The sequence below is a fragment of the Mytilus californianus genome, unplaced genomic scaffold (assembly GCF_021869535.1).
Source record: "Mytilus californianus isolate M0D057914Y unplaced genomic scaffold, xbMytCali1.0.p SCAF_14, whole genome shotgun sequence".
Lineage (NCBI taxonomy): Eukaryota > Metazoa > Mollusca > Bivalvia > Mytilida > Mytilidae > Mytilus > Mytilus californianus.
In genome coordinates, this window is record NW_026262626.1 from 35,546,789 (window position 1) to 35,554,438 (window position 7,650).

Consider the following 7,650-nt stretch of genomic DNA (forward strand, 5'->3'; position numbering starts at 1 on the left):
ATGGATCAGTGAACAAGGTTAAGTTTTGGTGGTCAAGTCCATATCTCAGATACTATAAGCAATAGGTCTAGTATATTCGGTGTATGGAAGGACTGTAAGGTGTACATGTCCAACTGGCAGGTGTCATCTGACCTTGACCTCATTTTCATGGTTCAGTGGTTATAGTTAAGTTTTTGTCGAGCCTGCGACTTTTGTCGCAGAAAGTTCGACATAGGGATAGTGATCCGGCGGCGGCGGCGGCGTTAGCTAACTTCTTAAAAGCTTTATATTTTAGAAGGTGGAAGGTCTGGATGCTTCATACTTTGTATATGGATGCCTCATGTTACGAAGTTTCCGTCAGTCACATGTCCAATGTCCTTGACCTCATTTTCATGGTTCAGTGACTACTTGAAAAAAAAGTTCAGATTTTTTGTAATGTTAGATTCTCTCTTATTATAAGTAATAGGATAACTATATTTGGTATGTACGTACCTTGCAAGGTCCTCATGCCCGTCAGACAGTTTTCACTTGACCTCGACCTCATTTCATGGATCAGTGAACAAGGTTAAGTTTTGGTGGTCAAGTCCATATCTCAGATACTATAAGCAATAGGTCTTGTATATTCGGTGTATGGAAGGACTGTAAGGTGTACATGTCCAACTGGCAGGTGTCATCTGACCTTGACCTCATTTTCATGGTTCAGTGGTTATAGTTAAGTTTTTGTGTTTTGGTCTGTTTTTCTTATACTGTATGCCATAGGTCTACTTTATTTGGTGTATGGAATGAATGTAAGGTGTACATGTCTAGCGGGCAGGTGTCATCTGACCTTGACCTCATTTTCATGGTTCAGTGGTCAAAGTTAAGTTTTTGAGTTTTGGTCTTTTTTTCTAATACTATATGCAATAGTTCAACTATATTTGGTATGTGCGTACCTTGCAAGGTCCTCATGCCCGTCAGACAGTTTTCACTTGACCTCGACCTCATTTTATGGATCAGTGAACAAGGTTAAGTTTTGGTGGTCAAGTCCATATCTCAGATACTATAAGCAATAGGTCTTGTATATTTGGTGTATGGAAGGACTGTAAGGTGTACATGTCCAACTGGCAGGTGTCATCTGACCTTGACCTCATTTTCATGGTTCTGTGGTTATAGTTAAGTTTTTGTGTTTTGGTCTGTTTTTCTTATACTGTTTGCCATAGGTCTACTATATTTGGTGTATGGAATGATTGTAAGGTGTACATGTCAAGCGGGCAGGTGTCATCTGACCATGACCTCATTTTCATGGTTCAGTGGTCAAAGTTAAGTTTTTTTAGTTTTGGTCTTTTTTTCTAATACTATATGCAATAGTTCAACTATATTTGGTGTATGGAAATATTTTATGATCTATTTGGCAGTCATGCAGGTTTTATTTGACCTTGACCTCATTTTCAAGGTTCATTGCTCAGTGTTAAGTTTTTGTGTTTTGGTCTGTTTTTCTTAAACTATAAGCAATAGGTCAACTATATTTGTTGTATGGAAGAATTGTTAGCTGTACATGCCTGCCTAGCATGGTTCATCTGACCTTGACCTCATTTTCATGGTTCATTGGTCAATGTTTAGTTTACTTGGTTAATGTTAAGTTTATGTGACAGTTGTAATAAAGCTTTATATTTAGGACTATCAACATAATATCAATGATTAGTAAAGAAGGCGAGACATTTCAGCGTGTGCACTCTTGTTCATAAAAAAGGGGGATTTTCCAGTTTTCTGACAAAAACTCAAAAATGCTTACAGCAGTTCTTATGAAACTATGGTGAATTGTTTATATCTATTTAAGTAAGCTCCCTTTAGAATTTTATAAATTTTACATTTTACATTTCTGAGTTATGGGGTTTTATTCATTAAAAAAGGGGGGATTTTCCAGTTTTCGGACAATAACTCAAAAATGCTGTCAGCAATTCTCATGAAACTTTGGTGAATTGTTTATATCTAGTGATGTAAGCTCCCTTTTGATTTTCATAAATTTCTAATATGACATTGAGAATTAATTGAACTTTATTTGTTTATAGTCTGACAACAGATTTACTAAGTATTGCGCAACAGCACAGTGTTTTGCACAACAGCAAGAAATCTTTAATTGAATATAAATTCAATTCATATAACCAATTTCAAGTTCTTTGACTACATTTATTCAGAAACCTGTAATATGTCAAATATTTAATTACAATCCAAATTCAGACCTGTATCAAGCTTGAATATTGTATCCATTTTTGCCCCAACTGTTCAGGGTTGGACCTCTGTGGGCGTATCCAGCTGCGCTCAGCGAAGCAGTTTATTTTAACAATATTGAATTTTTCTTTGGAGTTGATACTGAGCAAATGGAACAATGATACAGATAGGATTATGGCCTTCTACTGTTTTGGTTTAAGTGCCCCTGATAAGTAAGTCACTTCCTATCAATTAATCAATCCCATGTTAATGAAACGTGCATCTGGTGTACTAAATTATAAGCCTGGTATCTTTGATAAGCATTTGTTAAGACATTTCATACTGATTTAAAGTAATTTGCACAAAACAATGAGAGGCTTATCTAGGGGTGGTGGTAGAGATTTATATTTCAGAAGGTAGAAACCTGTATACTGCATATCTTTCATACAGATGCCCTATGTTCTGAAATTTCTGTCTTTCCTTATTTTCATGGTTCACCGACCCTACATTTTTTTTTAGGTTAGTAACCCTTAAAACATCTTTTTTTGGCCTTGTTTGTTTCACCTGTTGTCCTAACTTTAGTAGTACTTCTCTGGGTTGTTGGTAGCTTGAACCATTTGCAAATATCTTAATACTGTATTATTCCCACTTTCACCTAGATTATTGAAAATTAATATGAAATGATGACATATTGTCATCTAGTCAAAATGACCTTCACCTAACTTTCACACCCACTGGTTAGGTGCAGTTTTCAGGATTAGGTCCATCTATCAGTATCTATACATGATTGATCAACCATATCTGGTCTGTGGATTGGTTGAGAGGTATAAATGTCCTTGACCTCATTTTCATGGTGATATTGTCAAGTTTAAGTTTTTAGGATAAGATCTGTATCTCAGAAACTATTATACCTGATTAAGGGTCTGAAAATTTTGTCACACCAATTCTGTCAATTTTAGTTTTCCTCATCCAAAGGGTCAAGTGAGCTTTTCTCATCACTTGGTGTCCCTGGTTGGTTGTCTTTGTCCCTCAGCTTTTTTACAAACATCTTCTCTGAAACAATTGGGCCAATTGGAACCAAAATTGCCCACAACCATCATTTTTAGTATCTACATGTAGTTTCAAAATGTGTCCGATAATCCAGCCTGCCAACAAACATGGACAACATGGCTAAAAATGCAAGTTTTGTCTGGGAGCCTCTTGTTATTATTTTTGCTTATGATCTTGAAAACTATAATAGAAACTTTAACTAGCAAAAATGATCAGCAAGACAAGATCTACAAAAAAGTCAACATGGCCAAAATCTATTTTTACACTTTTTTGAGTTTTTGCAAAAACTATAGCAGATAGAAACTAAACAGAAAGAAATGTTGATAGTGTCCACATGTGGACACAGATGATGCCCCCGCTTGCATATCATATAGTTATAAAGGGACATAACTGAAGAACGGTAAAAGTGACGCTACCCAAATTTGAACTTGATCTGAGTTTTGTGGTAATAAACATTGTGTGTAAGTCTCATAACATTTGGTTGAGGCTAACTTAAGTAGAGAACAGAAACTAAAAATTCAGCAATTTTTTCTATTTGTAAACACGCATTACTCTAGAACAGTTGTGTATAATTTTTATAACATTTAGTTGAGACAAACTAAAGTTACGAGAACGGAAACGAAAAATTCAGCAATTTTTATATTTATATGTAGGTCCGAGTACACAGTTATCGTCCTTTGATTTTCGTTGTCCACGAATAAAGTCCCTAGTGTGGACAGTGTGTTGCTTGCCAATTTTTTTAGTACCCCTTCCAAATTTATTCCTTCATGTTTTATGCCTCAAATAGCAAGTAGGGGGATGAAATTACACTGTAAAAAAATTTGGGTCATGAATTGTAAAGTTAAGTAGTGATTTGGTCCAGCTGAAAAAGGTTAAAAATTAGCACTTCGGAAGCTGTCAAAAGATTTCAAGACCCCCTTAACATAGAATTGTCCATATTTTGAGTTAGAGCCGATGAAGTTTTCTATAATTTTGATATGATTTGTCCCAAAAGTAGTACAACACACTGTAAAAATATTATTGAGAAAGCGCAGGTGGGATTTTTTTTATTTTCATTTATTGTCTAAAAGAAATGCACTACGAAATAACTGTGTACTCGGACCTAAGAGGCGAAATCAGTAAATATAGAATCTGTACTTTGGCAACTTCCCTGAATGATTTAATGGTGTCAATTTGTCAAATAGCATGAAACTAAAGGATTTAAACTTTTATTTGATAGAAATTCTGCAAAAATTATCCATTTTGGCATTATATGGTCAAAATAAGCATTTCAAAGCTTTTTCAATTTTGATGCATAAGTGGCATTCTGACTTTCTATGTGACAGGTTTTCCTGTGTCAATATTTGTGTTTCTATGCTTTAACCCAGTTGTATTACTCATTTGTGAACTCTGAATCTACAGAAAATAAGATTATCTCAGACAATATGTGCAAAATGTGTTGTATAAATGACCCTCGTGTAACGGCCTGTTTGGATCAAGTTAAATGTGAGGACCTAGGTACATAAAAGTTGAAGTCCATAATAAAGATTTTACTAAATTTGTATTAAAAGCACTTCACAATGTCTTTTGTACCTGTTTCATTTCACATAGTATCTTTCTTTTCTTATGTTAAATAGCAAGTGGTTCAAATATAAGCCTGCTGAGGCTAAAATTGCATGCAAGTTTTTCACTAAAAAGTGAAAAATCTTTGTATCAGACCATACTGTCTGCAAAAAAAGTTGAATGCAAGAGTCCTTTTATGCTCAGATTTATTGTATCATGTAACCTGAGTATAGAAATTATAAAAAAGACACAAATTTTTATTTCCTATAGCTTCAGTATGCATTTTTAAATGTAAATATGTGCTACGGCCTAAATTGACCCTAAATTATTTTCAGTCTTACTTGGCTTAAGACCCTTTTATACTAATATGGTATGCTATTTGTAATTTTTCTTTCCATTTAAAGTACATTTAATACATATGTAAGGATTATTTATAACCAAAAAACTCCACAAATTTAAAATTGCTGGAAAATAATACATCTTCATGTAAGGCCCCCCTTCATTGGAAAACCTCCATTTTTTGGCACAGGCTCATATAAATTTGACTTTTAAATAATTGTGATAAGTCTGATAAATCAAATGAGTATTCTATTGCTTTAAATAGATAATATGTCATATATTAAGGCCTTTAAAATGTAATTTTTTGCAATATTTTGATTTTTAAAGCCCCAAATGTTGATAGTTGAAATTTTTCAATTTAAACGTCAAAATTTAACACGCGAAGTTGAATATAGAATTTATCATATTGTCTAAAATATATATCCTATTGCCATGAAACTTTGTCAGCAGTCTCATAATTTATTAAGCTTTAGTCATACCAAGTTTTATTAAGATTGGTCAAATTTTTCTATCCTATTAGGTCCGAGTACACAGTTATCGTCCTTTGATTTTCGTTGTCCACGAATAAAGTCCCTAGTGTGGACAGTGTGTTGCTTGCCAATTTTTTTAGTACCCCTTCCAAATTTATTCCTTCATGTTTTATGCCTCAAATAGCAAGTAGGGGGATGAAATTACACTGTAAAAAAATTTGGGTCATGAATTGTAAAGTTAAGTAGTGATTTGGTCCAGCTGAAAAAGGTTAAAAATTAGCACTTCGGAAGCTGTCAAAAGATTTCAAGACCCCCTTAACATAGAATTGTCCATATTTTGAGTTAGAGCCGATGAAGTTTTCTATAATTTTGATATGATTTGTCCCAAAAGTAGTACAACACACTGTAAAAATATTATTGAGAAAGCGCAGGTGGGATTTTTTTTATTTTCATTTATTGTCTAAAAGAAATGCACTACGAAATAACTGTGTACTCGGACCATAAAGGGACGTCACTCAAGAATGTGAAAAGTGTTGCCACCAAATTTTGTACTTAATCTGTATTATGTAGTAATAAGCACTGTGTATAAGTCTCATAACATTTGGTTGAGGCAAACTAAAGTTAGAAAAAGGAAACAAAAAATTTGTACTCGATCTTAGTTTTGTGGTAATAAATATTGTGTATAGGTTTCATAATGTTTGGTTGGAGCAAACTTAAGTTACAGAATGGAAACTAAAAATTTTGCAATCTTTCGATATATAAAGGGGCATAACTCAATAATGGTTAAAGTGACACTACCCAAATTCAACTTGATCTGTGTTTTATCAGTGAAAGTCAAAATTAACATTGCATTGTATAAAGCATTGATTGTAGTTGATTCAACTATAATCATGGACAAAGGAAGATAAAATGCTCCGCAGGGCGCAGCTTGATACGACCGCAGAGGTCGAACCCTGAACAGTTGGGGCAAGTATGGACACAACATTCAAGCTTAATACAGCTTTGCATTTGGATTGTGATTAAATATTTGACACAGCATAGGTTTCTAACACAGAATGAATGTGGTCTAAGAACTTAAAAATTTTAAATTGGACATTCACCTATTATGGTCCAATATCCAAAATCTAAATACATGGTTAGATTCAGCATATCAAAGAACCCCAAGAATTCAATTTTGATGAAATCAAACAAAGTTTAATTTTGGACCCTTTTGACTTCAATGTGGACAAAGTTGATAACGGGGCCCAAAAATCAAAAATCTAAATACATGGTTAGATTCAGCATATCAAAGAACCCCATATATTCAATTTTTGTTGAAATCAAACAAAGTTTAATTTTGGACCCCGATTTGGACCAACTTGAATACTGGGCCCATTATCAAAAATCTAAATACATGTTTAGATTCAGCATATCAAAGAACCCTAAGAATTCAATTTTTGTTAAAATCAAACTTAGTATAATTTTGGACCGTTTGGACCTTAATGTAGACCAATTTGATAATGGAACCAAAAATTAAGAATCTAAATACAAGGTTAGATTCGGCATATCAAAGAACCCCAATTATTCAATTTTTGATGAAATCAAACAAAGTTTAATTTTGGACCCTTTGGACCTCAATGTGGACCAATTTAAAAACGGGGCCCAAAATCAAACTAAATACACGGTTAGGTTCAGCATATTAAAGAACCCCAAGAATTCAAGAATAAAACCCCATTGAAATTGGTCAAGAAATAAGCAATTTATACGAAGTATCTTCTTTTGCACAATACTGTGCAATTAAATATTTCTTGCTATTGCGCAATACTGTACAATTGACAATTTCTTGCTATTGCGCATTATTGTGCTATTGGATATTTCTTGCTATTGCGCAATACTGTGCAATTGAAAATTTCTTGCTATTGCGCAATACTGTGCAATTGAAGATTTCTTGCTATTGTGCAATACTGTGCAATTGAAAATTTCTTGCTATTGCACAATACTTATTATATAATAATTTACACATCCTGTTTGGTGTGTATCTCCTACCATATCATTATTATTTGCTTTTAAATATAAATCAGAAATAACCAACTTGAAATGGAAA